This window comes from Bos grunniens, chromosome 2, assembly GCF_055505025.1.
Source record: "Bos grunniens cultivar Pamir isolate PY7600 chromosome 2, Bosgru_T2T1.0, whole genome shotgun sequence".
In the NCBI taxonomy this organism is placed as follows: Eukaryota; Metazoa; Chordata; class Mammalia; order Artiodactyla; family Bovidae; genus Bos; species Bos grunniens.
Genome location: NC_141166.1, coordinates 75,988,778 through 76,007,464, shown reverse-complemented (window position 1 = coordinate 76,007,464; position 18,687 = coordinate 75,988,778). Strand labels below are relative to the sequence as shown.

Sequence of the window (18,687 nt, the reverse complement as noted above, 5' to 3'; positions counted from 1 at the left end):
ATTTCCCAGGCAAGAATACTGGAGTGGATTGCCATTTCTTTCTCCAGGCAGGCAAGGTTAGGTAGACTAAATGAACTAATACCAAAGGATCTTCTGATGTCTCAACAAGGATGAGGACCAGATGGGTTTCTACTGGAAGCAGTCACCGTCCCATTTCTCAGAGACGCCATTGTAAATGGGCATATGCACATATATACAAACACATGTATGGGTACATCCACACATGTATATATTCTCAGATATTTAAAATAGAATTGGACTTCATATATTGAATACATTATCCAATATTTTTTGACTCAACTGAATCAAGGATATCTGTCACTGTCTGTGAGTTGATTGCTACAGGATCATTTTAGTGGCCTGTTGTATTCCATCATATATATGAACCATAACCGACTCAGCCACTCTCTACTGAAGGGCATGTGTCATGGGGATGTATGGTTTTTCACTGTTATAAGCCAAACAGTTATTATTTCCTCAGGATTAATTCCTGGATGTAGAATTGGTGAATCAAAGGGCAGAGAAGATTTTAAATCTTTTACCACATAAGAAAAAAGGGGGTGTGGGGAAAAACTAAACTACTTTACGCTCTCACCAGCAGTATGAAAAGGCAGTTTTCTATATACCCGCCCCAATGCTACATGTATTATCATTACTTTGCCAATTTTCTAAGTAAAAATGCCATGTCAGTTTTCTATCTGCAGTCCTCTGCTTACTACAGAATGAACATTTTCATAAGTGTGTCCATAACTATGCACAAGGTTATTCCCCCTAGAGGAAGATGTTATTGAAAGGGATGGGTAAAATCAGTTGGCTGGCTGCTCAGACCCGGCCTCAGAGAGATTCCTTCTTCATGCCCACAGGTACTATCATGGATTCAAGGGGCTGCACCTCAGCTTTAAAGATGCAAAACCTGACTTCTTGTTCACCCAAATGTGTTCTCCCTCTGGGAGCAGATGTTTGCTAAGAAAATTTACAGGAGATGCGTTGTTAAACTGGGATGCCAATTTATCAACTTACAATAAAGAAAGAAAACCTTTCCAACAATGGAATATTCATGTCTGATAATTAGGGTACTCCCTTCTGGAAAACAAACTAAGAGCCAGAAGATTACTTGATGAATAAACACATATCCCCAGAAACAGAGAGGAGCAGTGAGACAGCAGTTCTAAAGACCAGAACACATGTGCAGACAGAATTCAGTCTCTAGCTCCACATCTCTTGAGGACAGGTCCTCTCGCCCAGCCCATCCAGAGACCCACGCCCCTCCCAGACATGACCAGGACAGGGTGATGACCCAACTAACAACTTCAGTCCCAGGCACCTCCAGCTCTAACCTACAAAGTTAATCAGTCACACAGGCCCATGGGCACAAAAACCAATAACTTCCATTGACACCCTGAGCTAACCTTCTGGGCCAATCAACCAACAATCAATACCCTCCCTCTGTCTCAATCCACCTCTTCTGCCTATTCTCTCTAGCTCTCAGTCTTTATCTCAGACTCTGTCTTTCTCTCCTTCTCTCTCTCTTTCTCACATACACTTTATTTCTTTGTTTACTCATACTGTGGTCCAAATGTTTTCAATTTTGCTTTAGCTGTCTTTTGTCACATGAATCCTTTGTCTTGCCACCTTGTATCTGCCTGAGACAACCGACTGGTTCGCAAATTAGGATGCATGTACCCTGGAGGGTTCACCAAGGTTGGCCGAATTATACTTGGAGCCAGAGGATAAAGATGGCTTATCTGAGAAAACTCATTTTTCTAAATGTTACATAATTTAAAACATTTCAAAAGTAGATATGTGGCAGAATACAAAATGGATGAGTTTTTCATAGCAAATATAATTTTTGAAAAAAAAAAAAAAAAAGGAGATTCAAAGAAATTCCATATTGCCTTTGGTTTCTGATGAAACCTCTAACCAGTCCTCACCCTCATACACCCACTCTCCATCACCCGATGGCTATGCAGCCATCCTCTGTACCTAACGAACACTTTGGTGTGAAAGTTTAGGAAGCACTAATAATCCATTAGGGTAAAGGATGAGAGCAAATATCAGACTGGAGGTCTGAGGTCAGGGAGACCTGGGATAGACAGACCTGAAATCAGATAGACCTGGGGTCAGACCTGGCTTAGAAAACAGCACACGCTATATTAGTTGGGTGCCTTCAAGTGAGTTATTACTACCCTGAGCTTCAATTTCCTCATCTACTGGTATAATAACAAATAATTGATGGAATGTTTGATCATCATGAGAGTCTATAAAATTAGCAAAACTGATATTTAAAAATTGACTTGTAACCCATCTCAGCTTAGCTCTTGATGTTCTGCTGATCATTTCTGCTGATTATAGAAAATGTTTAATCCTTCAGCATAAGATAACTTGGTCTCTTCTAATTCAAGGCTTACTTTGGGGGGGTAAAGATTGACTTAGACTCAAAGTTCACCCCTCAAACTTCTGGGAAGCATCTGGATACAAGGGGATTCTTCATGGTATTAAAACAGAGTGGTGTCCATCTAGTCAGCCCCCACCTCCTTCTGCTGGGGTTCATATCTATTCTGGTCTGTGTTGGAATGGTTCACGCCAGCTATAGCCACAAGCTGGACCAGCAAGAAGAAGACAGGCCTCCCTGTTCTATACCTGGGTTGATCTAATGTCTGTGGCCTCTGCTCCTGTGCCTTGTTCTAGGTGGTGCGCTGAATTTACAGGCAGCAGTCAGCTGTCTCCCAGCCTTTCAGCATGCTGACCCTCAGTAAGGCAGCCAAGGCTCCCTGTAGTTGCCTTGAGGGGCACATGACTTCCAGGGCATTCTCCTTCATGTCTCAGTCAAGCATGTCACAGGGCAGCATACTAGCATTCACTCCTGGGTTAATGCTCACACTTTCTCCACTCAAGGGGCTGTGTCTCTGTGAAGCCTAGTTGATGTTTCCCCAGGGATGGGAGCAGCTAGAACCCGGAACAACTCGGCCATTCATGAAGCAACTTCCTGCTTTATCCCCTGACAATGAAATCAGCCTCCAACTCCAAGAACAACCTCTAATTCCCAGCAGGATAGGACCTTTGAGATCAGCTATTCAAACAGCTTTTGAGCATCAAACAAAAGCTGTCACATTTTTACCAGTCCAAGAAGAATGCGATAAACAAAATTAAATAGAAGTCCTGGTGCTCAAAAGTGAAATAGCTACTGACAAAAAAGGCAGACAGAAAACACTTATAAACTTGAAACATATACAAATCATGACTTGGATTTGACTCTTATCCCTAAGTATCATGAGAATTAACTAATGTTGCACTCCTGGAGAATATAAGTGATATATAAATGCTAAACAATTTACGTTTGCTGAATCACTTAGGATGCGTACCAAAATACTATGCAATACTGATCTTCTAGAAGATTAATCCTCCCAAAAGCAAATGACTTCCAAAATGGCTTGATAAATGACAAGGAAATAGCAGTTTTATGACTCTCATACTGATGTTTTGTGCTATAATGGAACAAATATTAAAAGAGAAAAATATGTTAATATCTCAGGATAATATTATAGAGTCTGGGTAGCAGCTCCTGGCTTTCTAAAGAAAGCCATACCAATCAAACCTTTCCCTAAAGACACTGACACAGGAAGAAATGGGTTTCCTATTTCAGTAAACATTTTGTGAGCACTTAGACACTGGTGCTATGCTAAATATTGGGAGTACAAAGTTAAATAAAGTGATTTCTGCCCTGGGGTTACTTGCCCTCACTTGATATGTTGCCTCCACCCTCTATCTTGACAACTGGCTCCATCCCTGGGACTCTCCCAGTCTCCCCCAACTCAACAACCTGGCAGTTAGCCTAACCCCATCCTCATCACTCAAATGCTAAATCCAGTGAGTCACCAAGACCCAAGGTTCCTCCCTTGTGGTTGACAGTTGCCTCTGGGGTGATAACTCCCCCTTCCTTCCAGGTTGCCTTTGCAATGGAGAAGGCTCTGAGGCACAGAAGCAAAGTGGACCCAAAGCTGTCTTCCATAAGCCATGGCTGAAATCTCAAGCAGACCCAGGGTGGTGACAAGGGGCACCCAAGTATCTTCTCTACCAGTTATGCTACTCAAGGAGGACCACGGAGTAAGAAAAAGATGAAGGGAACACTCAGGTAAGAGACAGTAAATATAAGGAGGGATGGAGAGAAAAACAGAAGGATGGTAGGAACAGGGACAAGGAGGTTATGGAAAAGGGAAAGGAAGAAGTCCAGAAGTCAAGTGAGCAGGAGCTGTTAGGACCCCAGAAAAAGCTCAACCCTTCTGCTGATGAATGAAGAGCAGAGAGCAGATTTTTAGACAAATGAGACAGTACCACCTAATGAAATAGTGTCAGGAGCTCTTAGAGGACTCTAGTATATGTCCAAGCAGAGTTTTTAGTAATGGAGGTAGGAATTAGGAGGGTATTGAGAAACAAAGTTGAGAAAATTAGAAAAAGAAAAAAAAATGACACTGGATTTCACTCCGAAATATGGTCATATTCTGAACAGAAGTATCTGAGAATCTTCAATTCAAAGTCAGCAAACCCAAGGAAGGACAAGCAAAGGCAATGAATTATCTTGTATGTCCCACAATAATTGGCAACTTCTGCTGCTAGAGTGTGCTTCCTGCAATGGCTGGTCTGAGATTCCTAATGTAGTATGACCTGGGGGTAAGTGGGGAAGGCAGCTGGCACCTGGAAGTTCTCTCTTCTCCAAAATGGCCTTTCTCATCAGCTCACAGATGCCTGCAGCTCCAGTTTTGTTGGTAGAAGGAAAGAAGTGAGTGGCCAGATGTTGAGTGCTAATCCCATGCTAGCTCTATGCCAGGGGATTCACATACATAACAGCCTTTGAGGTAAGGATGTCTAATCCCCATTTTACAGATGAGAAAATGAAAGCTGAATGGTTAAGAAACACTTCCTATTTCACATAGCTAATAAGAGGCAGAGCTCCAAGCCGAGCTCTGTTTTTCTGCACCAATGTCCCCAGTCTTTCCCCTGCCCCATGGAACAACGCCATCATCCCTAAAAAGAGTCACAAGATTTTAGATCTCAGTAGCTTTGCTCATTCACTCAGTACACGGCTATCCAGCACTTTGTTGGCTTCATTCATTCACCAGGTATTTACAGAGTCTAACTAATGTGCCAGGCACTATGGTTTGGGGAAACCATGGTAAAAGACCCAGAAGTGATCCCTGTGCCCTGGTGGGGAAAAAGGACACAAAACAATTAAATAAAAGAATTACAAATTGCAAATTGAAATGTTCTATGAAGGAAATGAGGGCTTCCCAAGTGGCACTAAAGATAAAGAACTCTCCTGCCATGCAGGAGACATGAGACACAGGTTTGATCCCTGAGTCAGGAAGATCCCTGTAGGAGGGCATGGCAACTCACTCAAGTATTCTTGCCTAGAGAATCCCATGGACAGAGCAGCCTGGCGGGCTACAGTCCACAGGGTTGCAAAGAGACATGGCTGAAGCAACTTAGCATGCATGCAATGCATGAAGGAAATAATAAGGAGACTGGAACAGAGAGAACTAGGGGAAGGTCAGCCCACATGGCCCACACTGATACTCAGGACAATCTCTGTTGAATGAGAGCACACACACGGAAGGTGGTGGAAAGGGATTCCAAGTATCAGAAATAATTCATAAAAAGATACAGAGCATGAAACAGGCTCACGTGACTGGATAGTGGTGAGTGCAGAAAGCAGGGTGGACAGGCTGCTTGAGAAACAGGCGGGGCCCCATTCTGCAGAGTTCTGTGTACTCTTCAGGGACTCTAGGTCTTGTGCTATGTGCAAAGGAAGCCATGATGGATTACACTTAAAGGAATAATGTCTTTAAAAGATTTGTCTTTAAAAGATTCTCTGGCTGCACATGTAAAATGGACTCTTGCAGGCCAACAGCAGAGACAGGGAGAACAGTTAGGAGGCTGCTGTAGTATTCTAGAAGAGACCAAGATGGCCTAGATTAGAGTGGTGGCAACAGAGGTGGATGGAAGTGGCTGGCCCTGAGATTGTCTGGAGGCTGAAGCAAAAGGACTTGCTCACAGATCAAATAGGGCTAGTGAAGATGGACGGCACTATCCAGTTTCTGCTGGAGAAATTACAGGAATTATGGAGTCATCAGGGAGATGCTTTGGCAAGCGAAGATGAACAAGTTTTGATTTTGAGCTCTTGGTTTCTGAAATTGGACTTATCCAGGAAATATCCAGTGGGAAATATCTAGTAACAATCCTCCTCTGTGAGTCTGGGACTCAGAAAAGAGGCCAGTTCAGGAGATATCAATGTTGGGAGTTGAGAGAATGAATAAATATGGAGAAGCCCAGGGAAGAAGCTGGAAACGAGAGATAAAGTGCAGGAGGAAGAGGAAGCAAAGAAAACTGAGGAAGAGCGGCCAGTGATGTTTTAGGGGAAATAGGAAAAGAGGAGGTGAAGGAAGCATGGAGAGATACCATCTTAAGGGCTCTGCTAAGATTGCTGAGAGGGGAAGAAAGACACAAGAGAGTAAAGTAACAAATAAGAATTCTCATCCCAGAAGAGTTCATAGTCTGATGAGAAAGACCAATATGATTGATGAAGGAATTAAAAAATTCATGTAACATTTATTGAGCACTTACTATGTGACAGGAACTAAGCTAACTGATTTATATGCGTGATCATTAAAGCCTCCAGTGACATCAGAATCATTATAATCTTCATTTCACAGATGAGAGAACTAAGGCTCAGAGAGAGCTCTTAGCTCACAAAGGTCACAGAGTCAAGTAAGGGGAGAAGCGGGATTTGAAGGTAGGCAGTCTCTGGGATCGCACAGAGTCGGACTCGACTGAAGCGACTTAGCAGCAGCAGCAGCAGCAGCAGTGTGATTCCTAAGGTGCACTCCAAACCACAAAGGCATCTGCCTCTAGCTGGGAACATATACGGGTGGCCCATTCCCTTATTCCTCTCTTTGGCTCTTTCCAGCCAAACTTACTGCTCTTGCTTATCTCATAGACATCCTTGTTTGGGACCTGGGATGACTCTTTTCCCTGCAGTGACCTTGTCCAATGTGGTGATGATGCTGAGAGGCAGCTCTCCGGGCACTGAGATTTCACACACCTCCACCCCCTCACAGCTACAAGATTTCACACACCTCCACCCCCTCACAGCTTACCAGGACCCTAAACCTTGCCCCAAACCCCCATAGACGCCCCAACTCTAAAACCTGGCCCAGGAATACATAATTTTCATTTTAAACCAGACACAGATCAGATCAATCTCAAGTACTTTGGATGTAGGTTGACATGGCAGAGCGGCAAAGGGAGTAATCATTGCTGATAAAACTGAGAAAATGGAAGAAAAAGCTCTTTTAGCTTAAATTGTTTCCTATAAAACAGTTTTGAAGGTAAAAGGTACTATCTTCTTGTCAGTGTCAACATTTCTCTCACTGGGTAAGTGAAATTATGTATTTGTCAATGACGAAATCTCTCCAAAAGAGAGATGACATTTTGTTTGGTTTCTGGCAAGGAAAGATTGGGTCTGATGAAACTGGTAACTATACAGATGCATAAAAGAACATTTGCATAGGAGGCAGGCAAACATCACACCACTTCTTCTGTGTTCAATGAGTATATGCCCAGAACTCTTAAACCTTGCCTATCCTAATTTGGCTCAATTGACTTGATGAGTATTTTTCACTGAATTTCTACCTGTTGTTTGGGTGAAAGATAGCACCAGAGACTGCATGCTACTGCTTTCTGTCCCTATATTCCAAACTCACTGCTTGATTGTCAGCAGCCAATATTCAGATACATGTCTTTACTCTCTGCCCCATAGCCTCGAGCAGTGCCACCTTGCTGATCCAACCAGAACCATAGTCTAAGACCCACTGATCTGAGCTCAGTTGTATCACAAAATCAAAACTAGATTAAGAGATGCCTGATCCAGCATGAGAAGATATTCAAGGCTCCTGAGCTGCGGAGGCATTGGTTTTTCAGCGGCACTTTCTCCCGCTCTGTGTGACGAATGGCACACCCACTGAGCCCATGAGAGTTAATGCCCTCACCTCTAAGTGGGAATCCTCAGGACCTACAACTGCAGAAAGGAATCAAAGGAACTGCTTTGAAGCGTTGAAAGCAACTCCCTCCTATAGGAAATAATCAATGCCCCTTTATTTCATAGTTGCAGGGCTGAAGCCTTCAGTTGCTTAACATCCAGTGTGAGCTTGTGCCCAGAAAGCCAGAAATGAGAAACAGAAGCAGAAGCACAGCTTGTGCACACATCAATATATCTGGCCTTACTAGAACTCTCTAAGGTATTAAGGACATTTTTGTCCTACCTTAGAGTACAGACCTGATGCTGTCTTTAGATTTTTTTCATGGTTGATTCTTCTCAAACTAACAGTTGATCTAAGTCATGGGCACATTTTAGAAAGATGTAAATGTGGACCTCGAACCAAGCTAAAATTATGCATGTATGAGAGGCAGAAAAGGCTGGGAGAAACAAGTTCAGAAGGAAGAGTTTAACAATTTTCATGGATTCATCCAAAGAATATAAGCAAATGCCATTTTTATCCCCAGTCATACAAATATTAGGAATGGATGTGAAAAAGAATTTTTTCTAAATTATGCCATTACTACAAAGTAACATCACATTTTCTCCTACTTCTGTCCTTTTCCTTTTTCTTCACCCTACCCTGCCACTAAATAAATTAAATTCACAACATAAGATGTGGTCAATTATAATATGCAACGTTATTTTGTGAGCCATCAAGACAGAAAAGATGCTGCCAATTAAACTTTGACACACACCTTGGTTTCAAAGATCTTGAAATGTGAAAAAAGGGTTCATCATAAAATCCATGAAGCACAGCCTACATACAGGCATACACACACATCACACTCATCAATGAATTTTTCTTGCAAGAGCAGAAAACTGTCATGAAGAACCAATTTTCCAAACAGACTAGATTTGTGCCACCCCTAAAAAAAAGGAGGGGTGGGGAGTTTAAAGTTTATTTTATGGCATATATTTGCTGCCTGAAGACAACTCAGAACACCATTGACAGATAATGGACCACATTTCATATCTGAGAAGTGTCTCTTATTTTTAAAACTGAAAGCAGAGAAAGTCATTAGATTTGCTTTCACTCTTGCCACAGAATGGCAGGGCAATTTTCATCAGACCTGCTCCTTTTTGTTTTCTTCATTTCCCAGTTTCCTCTTCTCTTTTACATTCATCTTTATTCTTGCTATCGCTCTCTCTCTCTTTTTTTTTTTTTACTTGAAATCTAATTTAGGTGTCTCCATATCTCATTAATGTGGCCTGCCTCAAAGGTCCTTAATAATAACTTATTGTACATGTTTATTACACTTGATAGGAAGTAATTTTATTGAAGCCCCTTTTGTCTCCTCATTTCAGGTAATCTTGTGTCTCCACATGGGTAATACTGTCCCTAAGAAAGTAGTATGTTTTGCAATATTCTTGCTCGTTATAACCAGGAAAATGATAATGAGAATTCATGAGGCTGCAAAGAGGTACAGTGACTCCATCTCCAAATAGCCCAGTGCCTAGCTATAATGAAGATGCTTTGTATTTATTTGGCATAATATTCCTGACACCTAATAGTGACCATTTTCTCTCCAACACTAAGAATTTGTTTTAGAACAACTTACTCATTGCATTGGTTATTTGTTAAAGCCTTATCTAGGTCACTCATACAAAAGGGGGTGCCAATCAACTGAAGTTTAATCATCCGTCAAGTCAATATTTATTAAGGGCCCAATCTTTTCCCAGATATTCTAGCAGGCACAAAGGATAGGCCAATAGCTGAGACAGTCCCTGGTCTCAAGTTTAGCAGGAAAGTAAAACATATTTGAATTAAACATGGCCCAGTATATTTGTATCTTCTAGCTGCTATAACAAAATACCACAGACTAGGGACTTCCCTGATGGTTCAGTGGTTAAGAATCCACCTTCCAATGCAGGAGATGCAGAACCAATCTTGGTAGTGGAACAGGCCACATGGTGAATAAGCCTGCATGCTGCAACTAGAAAAACCACCTGCCGCAACTACTGAGTCCAAGCACTTATAGTCTATGCTCAACAAGAGGAAAGCCCTTGTAAGGCAATGAAGAGCCTGCATGCCCCTCAACAGCAAAAACCATATGCAACCAAAAACAATAACAACAACAGCAAAAAACAGACTGGGTAGCTTATAAAGAATAAACGCAGTTCTGGAGGCTAGCAGTCTGAGATCAGGATGCCAGTATGGTCAGATGAGGGCTTTCTTCTAGGTCACAGACTTCTTGTTGCATCTTCACATGGCAGGAGGGCCTAGGAAGCTCTATCCCATTATTTAAGCCTATTCATGAATCTCCACCCTCATCATCTAATCACTTCCCAAAGGCCCCAACTTGTATTACCATCACATTGTGCATTAGAATTCAACATGTGAATTTGAGGGGAAAACAAACATTCACACCACAGCATCCAGCAGTCTCCAGTTAAACTAGCACTGTCCTTTCTACATTTCCTCCACTGACCAGCAATTACCACCTTCTTCTCTGGATTCCTGTTCCCTTCAAATAAGACAGCTTGAACCTGTGTCTATTGCATTCCCACCTCTTAATCCCACAAACACCCACAAAATACCTCCTTAATAAAAAAAGAAAAATGGATGCATCAGTTAGAGGCATAGTTTATTCCATTATTTATGTCCTCTGCTTCATTTCTCTGAGGCCTTCAAACAAATACTAGAATGTGTTTCAGTTTCATTAACCATTCATTATGGAAATTTTCACATACATAAATTAGAAAGACTAGACTATGAACTCCAAATACTTGCTCTCGTCTTCAGTAATTATCAACGGTTCTGCCATTTTTATTTCATCTCTACTTTCCACCTTTTTTCATATTGGTTTTCAAAACCCAGATTGCCTATCATTTCACCCATAAGTACTCCAGCATGGATTTATGAATGTTTGGGTTTTTTCTTTTCTTTTTAACTTCAACACAAAGCCATTATCTTATTCAACAAAACTAACAAGAATTTCTTATTATCTCCATATAACCTCCCTTGTATTTCTCTGATCGTCTCAAAAATGTATTTTTATAGTTAACTTATTGAAATCAGGATCCAAACCAAGTTTACAAATAGCATTTGCTTGATTAGTCTTGTAAGTCTCTTTTAATCCAAAACAGTTTGCTCTCCCATTCTTCTCCATGCTATTTATGTCCAGTGATTGAATGTCTCCTGTGGTGTTACCCAAATTTCCTTTGTATTTTTTATAAATGGGTAGGTAGATACAGAGGTTTTATTACATTTAAGTTCAATATTTTTAGCATCAAGATGCTATAAACAATGCTGTGATGACCTACTGCCTAACATGGGGAGGAAAAAAATGTCTGATGCACTTTTTTGTGATAATGAATGAGTTTAGATCATGTCAACGTGATTCACCCACTAAAAAGCCTCTGCATGAACTTTAACCTACTGTCTGTGTAGCCATTGATAATCATTGCCTAGAGCCACCATTCATTAGAGATTTTTTCCAGGTAATCAATCACTTCGTGTTACAACTACACCACAGAATGAGATCATTTACCCTGGTACTGATTAAGCCAAATCAGGAGAAAAAAAAATTATAGTTAAAATATGTTTAAAGCACCGAAACACACTTCAGACAGTTATTCAAAAAATAAATAAAAGTGGCCCAATCCAACTAATAGATGCCTCCACCTCTTTTGAGAACAAAATATTTGTTTTAACTGAAAATTTCCTAGACCACCTACATGATAGCACTTGCCTTTTAATACCTATTGGGAAAATGCAAATGATGAAAAGTGTCTATGAATTCAGTGACCCACTGAACAGATTTCTAGTATATTAATCATAGCAGTAGTCTACACACCCTTGAAATAGAGCAAAGTATGTGTCATAAAGATAAAACATAATTTTAAATTGTCCAAGTTGCAATCTTTCCCCCTTCTGTCTTACATCGCAAACCGTGCCCTGTAAAGAGAGGCTCGCTAGACAGACAGTCCCCAGAGAGACTAGTGGAAAGAAAACTTCTTCAGGTTGAGTGTCACAAGAAGCCTGTGGGAATTTACAGAAAGAAAAGAACAAAATTTTCTGGACAATTTGCAGCAACATGGGTGGACCTAGAGGTTACCATACTAAGTGAAATTAAGTCACACAAAGAAAGGCAAATACCATATGATATCATGTATATGTGGAGTCTGCTAAGTCGCTTCAGTCGTGTCCGACTCCATGCGACCCCATAGACGGCAGCCCACCAGGCGCCCCCGTCCCTGGGATTCTCCAGGCAAGAACACTGGAGTGGGTTGCCATTTCCTTCTCCAATGCAGGAAAGTGAAAAGTGAAAGTGAAGTCGCTCAGTCGTGTCTGACTCTTAGCGACCCCATGGACTGCAGCCTACCAGGCTCCTCCATCCATGGGATTTTCCAGGCAAGAGTACTGGAGTGGGTTGCCATTGCCTTCTCCAAAGTATGACAAAAATGAACATACCTACAAAGCAGAAACAGATTCACAGACACAGAGAACAGAACTGTGGTTGTCAAGGGGTAGGAAAGGTCAGGAAGGGGAAGACTGTGAGTTTGGGATTAGCAGATGCAAACTATTATATAGAATGGATAAACACCTATGGTATAGCACAGGAACTATATTCAATATTATGTGATAAACCATAATAGAAAGAAAGAAATAAAGATAAAGAAAATCACTCAGTCGTGTCCAACTCTTTGTGACTCCATAGACTGTAGCTTACCAGATTCCTCCGTCCATGGGATTTTCCAGTCAAGAGTACTAGAGTGGGTTGCCATTTCCTTCTCCAGAGGATCTTCCTGACACAGGGATCGAAACTGGGTCTCCTGCATTGTAGGCAGACACTTTACCATCTGAGCCACCAGGGAAGTCCTAATAGAAAGGAATATGAAATGAATATATGTGTGTATAACTGAATCAGTTTGCAGTACAGCAGAAATTAACGTAACATTGAAAATCAACTATGTTTCAATAAAATTTTTAAACATTAAAAAAAAAAAACAATTTTAAGATTTTCTGGCCAGATTTTTTCCCCTCTCCACCCTTGGATATTTTCAAAAGAGACTGCAAAAGCTTCATATACCTATTTTAATGATTCTGGATACTGAGATTTTACATAACTTATACATGTATGTGTAAGATATGGTGTTGATTCAGATGACAGTGTTTTCTTACAGATCTGAAATTTGAGCCAGCTCTCTTTTCTGCCCCCCACTGGGGCCCAGAAACTGCCCTCTCTGTGTCTCTGGTTCCAAACGTTTCAACCATAGGCTCTACCATCACCATTCTACTATAATATTAACAGTACTCTCCATAAATCTAGAAGGCAAACAAGTATATTCCCTCCTCATCCCCTAAGGGTACCTTTTAAGCTAGAAGCTGGTTCCCCAAGACCAACTTGATAGCCCACAGTAGCATTCGTTCTAGTGGTCATCAAAGTAAAGAGCCCCAGTGGCCTACTCTCCTGCTGAGGCCAAAACACACAGGGTGCAATTGCCTAGTTAGATGGATTGCTCACAGATAAGACACAAGCCTAATCTAGCCATTGATCTAAACTCTGATGTTTGCAGCACACACTCTTAGGGGCCCCCCAAATCACCCTCCTTCCTCTATATAATAGGCTGTTTGATATTTCTGTTGATATTCTTTACTCAAAAGTATTTTATTCCAGAATTCATAAAGTGAAACTTGAAATTGTGAAGGAATGAAGTGATTTGTTGCAAGCAGAAATGGCTTTACAGAGAAGATGAGACGAGGAGCAGTTTCAATCTATCAATCAGAAAGAAAGTGCAAAATATCTTAGATGATAGTTCAGAAAAAGGGGTGGGGAGGCAAAGTGGACCTGAGTAGAATGGTGAGGACACAAGTTAAACAAGAACTCCTGCTCCAATCCGTGCTCCAATTTTATTATAGAGCACTTTTTCCAATATTAAAAAACAAGGGGGAACAACTTGCCATGATCCAAAAGGCTAAGTCTACCTCTTCCTCTAACCTAGCCCAAGATTCCTCTTAACATGTTAGAACTGCTCAACCAGAACATACCCCTAAAATGCAAATCAGGCAGAAAAATATCTGTATCTATATTATATCATATTGACACTGATTCCTGCTTGAGAAATGAATGCTGACAGGAACAGCAATGTAACATCTTCTCAGAGAACCACTGTGTCTTCCTACTTGACTCCTCCAAATGAAACTGGATGGTAATAAAGTCAGGCTTAGCATTTGTTCATTCATTTATTCAAAAATATTTATTGGTCAGCCCTGTGCTAGAAGGTAGAGACATAAATAGGACAGATTGCTGCTCCACAATTTCCTGAACTAACTAGTGAGATTGAAAACAATGCCACTAACCTTACAGCCTCACAGTAGGATGATGCTATAGTAGAAGTGAATCTCTCATGATAAGGATGCAAGGTTCTAATTTGTCAGTGGGTAGTGAGTGGAAAAAAGCCTTGCATAACTCAATGAAGCAATGAGCCATGCTGTGCAGGGCTACTCAAGATATACAGGTCATTGTGAAGAGTTCTAACAAAACATGGTCCACTGAAGGAGGAAATGGAACCCACTCTAGTATTCTTGCCACAAGAACCCTATGTACAGTATGAAAAGGCAAAAAGATATGATACCAGAAGATGAGTTCCCAGGTCAAAAGGTAGGCAATATGCTACTGTTCAGTTCAGTTCAGTCGCTCAGTCGTGTCCGACTCTTTGAGACCCCATGAATCGCAGCACGCCAGGCCTCCTTGTCCATCAACAACACCCGGAGTTCACTCAAACTCATGTCCATTGAGTCAGTGATGCCACCCAGCCATCTCATCCTCTGTCGTCCCCTTCTCCTCCTGCCCCCAATCCCTCCCAGCATCAGGGTCTTTTCCAATGAGTCAACTCTTCGCATGAGGTGGCCAAAGTACTGGAGTTTCAGCTTCAGCATCAGTCCTTCCAATGAACATCCAGGACTGAGCTCCTTTAGAATGGATTGGTTGGATTTCCTTGCAGTCCAAGGGACTCTCAAGAGCTCAAGAGTTTTCTCCAGCACCACAGTTCAAAAGCATCAATTCTTCAGTGCTCAGCTTTCTTTCTTCAGTCCAACTCTCACATCCATACATGACCACAGGAAAAACCATAGCCTTGACTAGACGGACCTTTGTTGGCAGAGTAATGTCTCTGCTTTTCAATATGCTATCTAGGTTGGTCATAAGTTTCCTTCCAAGGAGTAAGCATCTCTTAATTTCATGGCTGCAATCACCATCTGCTGTGATTTTGAGGCCAAAAAATAAAGTCAGCCACTGTTTCCACTGTTTCCCCATCTATTTCCCATGAAGTGATGGGACCAGATGCCATGATCTTCGTTTTCTGAATGTTGAGTTTTAAGCCAACTTTTCACTCTCCTCTTTCACTCTCATCAAGAGGCTTTTTAGTTCCTCTTCACTTTCTGCCATAAGGGTGGTATCATCTGCATATCTGAGGTTATTGATATTTCTCCCGGCAATCTTGATTCCAGCTTGTGCTTCATCCAGCCTAGCGTTTCTCATGATGTACTCTGCATATAAGTTAAATAAGCAGGGTGACAATATACAGCCCTGACATACTCCTTTTCCTATTTGGAACCAGTCTGTTGTTCCATATCCAGTTCTAACTGTTGCTTCCTGACCTGCATACAGGTTTCTCAAGAGGCAGGTCAGGTGGTCTGGTATTCCCATCTTTCAGAATTTTCCACAGTTTATTGTGATCCACACAGTCAAAGGCTTTGGCATAGTCAATAAAGCAGAAATAGATGTTTTTCTGGAACTCTCTTGCTTTTTCCATGATCCAGCGGATGTTGGCAATTTGATCTCTGGTTCCTCTGCCTTTTCTAAAACCAGCTTGAACATCTGGAAGTTCACGGTTCATGTTTTGCTGAAGCCTGGCTTGGAGATTTTTTAGCATTACTTTACTAGCATGTGAGATGAGTGCAATTGTGCAGTAGTTTGAGCATTCTTTGGCATTGCCTTTCTTTGGGATTGGAAGGAAAACTGACCTTTTCCAGTCCTGTGGCCACTGCTGAGTTCTCCAAATTTGCTGGCATATTGAGTGCAGCACTTTCACAGCATCATCTTTCAGGATTTGAAATAGCTCAACCAGAATTCCATCACCTCCACTAGCTTTGTTCATAGTGATGCTTTCTAAGGCCAACTTGACTTCACATTCCAGGATGTCTGGCTCTAGGTGAGTGATCACACCATCGTGATTATCTGGGTCGTGAAGATCTTTTTTATACAGTTCTTCTGTGTATTCTTGCCATCTCTTCTTAATATCTTCTGCTTCTGTTAGGTCCATATCATTTCTGTCCTTTATCGAGCTCATCTTTGCATGAAATGTTCCTTTGGTATCTTTGATTTTCTTGAAGAGATCCCTAGTCTTTCCCATTCTGTTGTTTTCCTCTATTTCTTTGCATTGATTGCTGAAGAAGGCTTTCTTATCTCTTCTTGCTATTCTTTGGAACTCTGCATTCAGATGTTTATATCTTTCCTTTTCTCCTTTGCTTTTTGCTTCTCTTCTTTTCACAGCTATTTGTAAGGCCTCCCCAGACAGCCATTTTGCTTTTTTGCATTTTTTTCCATGGGGATGGTCTTGATCCCTGTCTCCTGTACAATGTCATGAACCTCCGTCCATAGTTCATCAGGCACTCTATCTATCAGGTCTAGGCCCTTAAATCTATTTCTCACTTCCACTGTGATATCATAAGGGATTTGATTTAGGTCATACCTGAATGATCTAGCAGTTTTCCCTACTTTCTTCAATTTAAGTCTGACTCTGGCAATAAGGAGTTCATGGTCTGAGCCACAGTCAGCTCCTGGTCTTGTTTTTGCTGACTGTATAGAGCTTCTCCATCTTTGGCTGCAAGGAATATAATCAATCTGATTTCGGTGTTGACCATCTGGTGATGTCCATGTATAGAGTCTTCTCTTGTGTTGTTGGAAGAGGGTGTTTGTTATGACCAGTGCATTTTCTTGGCAAAACTCTATTAGTCTTTGCCCTGCTTCATTCCGTATTCCAAGGCCAAATTTTCCCGTTACTCCAGGTGTTTCTTGACTTCCTACTTTTGCATTCCAGTCACCTATCATGAAAAGGACATCTTTTTTGGGTGTTAGTTCTAAAAGGTCTTGTAGGTCTTCATAGAACCTTTCAACTTCAGCTTCTTCAGCGTTACTGGTTGGGGCATAGACTTGGATTACTGTGATATTGAATGGTTTGCCTTGGAGACAAACAGAGATCATTCTGTTGTTTTTGAGATTGCATCCAAGTACTGAATTTTGGACTCTTTTGTTGACCATGATGGCTACTCCATTTCTTCTGAGGGATTCCTGCCCGCAGTAGTAAATATAATGGTCATCTGAGTTAAATTCACCCATTCCAGTCCATTTCAGTTCGCTGATTCCTAGAATGTTGACATTCACTCTTGCCATCTCTTGTTTGACCACTTCCAATTTGCCTTGATTCATGGACCTGACATTCCAGGTTTCTATGCAATATTGCTCTTTACAGAAGAGCATTGGACCTTGCTTCTATCACCAGTCACATCCACAGCTGGGTATTGTTTTTGCTTTGGCTCCATCCCTTCATTCTTTCTGGAGTTATTTCTCCACTGATCTCCAGTAGCATATTGGGCACCTACTGACCTGGGGAGTTTCTCTTTCAGTATCCTATCATTTTGCCTTTTCATACTGTTCATGGGGTTCTCAAGGCAAGAATACTGAAGTGGTTTGCCATTCCCTTTTCCAGTGGACCACATTCTGTCAGATCTCTCCACCATGACCCGCCCATCTTGGGTTGCCCCACGGACATGGCTTAGTTTCATTGAGTTAGACAAGGCTGTGGTCCTAGTGTGATTAGATTGACTAGTTTTCTGTGAGTATGGTTTCAGTGTGTTTGCCCTCTGATGCCCTCTTGCAACACCTACCCTCTTACTTGGGTTTCTCTTACCTTGGGCGTGGGGTATCTCTTCACAGTTGCTCCAGCAAAGCGCGGCCATTGCTCCTTACCTTGGACGAGGGGTATCTCCTCACCACCGCCCTTCCTGACCTTAAACATGGGATAGCTCCTCTAGGCCCTTCTGCATAGGAACCTGGAATGTTAGGTCCATGAATCAAGGCAAATTGGAAGTGATCAAACAGGAGATGGCAAGAGTGAACGTCAACATTCTAGGAATCAGTGAACTAAAATGGACTGGAATGGGTGAATTTAATTCAGATGACCATTATATCTACTACTGCGGGCAGGAATCCCTCAGAAGAAATGGAGTAGCCATCATGGTCAACAAAGGAGTCCAAAATGCAGTACTTGGATGCAATCTCAAAAACATGAACAGAATGATCTCTGTTCATTTCCAAGGCAAACCATTCAGTATCACAGTAATATGCTACTGAGTAGAGGGCAATTACTAATAGTTCCAGAAAGAATGAAGTGGCTGAGCCAAAGTGGAAACAATGTTCAGTTGTGGATGTGTCTAGTGGTGAAACTAAAGTCCAATGCTGTAAAGAACAATACTGCATAAAAATCTGGAATTTTAGGTCCACAAATCAAGGTAAATTGGATGTGGTCAAGTAGGAGATGGTGAGATTGAATATTGACATCTTAAGAATCAGTGAACTAAAATGGAAAAG

General features: G+C 41.5%; 1 protein-coding gene across 6 annotated transcripts in view; it reads right to left on the bottom strand.

The window, feature by feature from the left end:
- The window catches only part of LOC147378256 (uncharacterized), a 407,307-nt gene that overhangs the window by 41,023 nt on the left and 347,597 nt on the right, over positions 1-18,687 (bottom strand). For all 6 annotated transcript variants that reach the window (XR_015145635.1, XR_015145614.1, XR_015145627.1 and 3 more), the window contains one exon: positions 12,766-12,914. The gene's annotated coding sequence lies outside the window, so the exon portion shown is untranslated. The remainder of the gene's footprint in view (positions 1-12,765; positions 12,915-18,687) is intronic.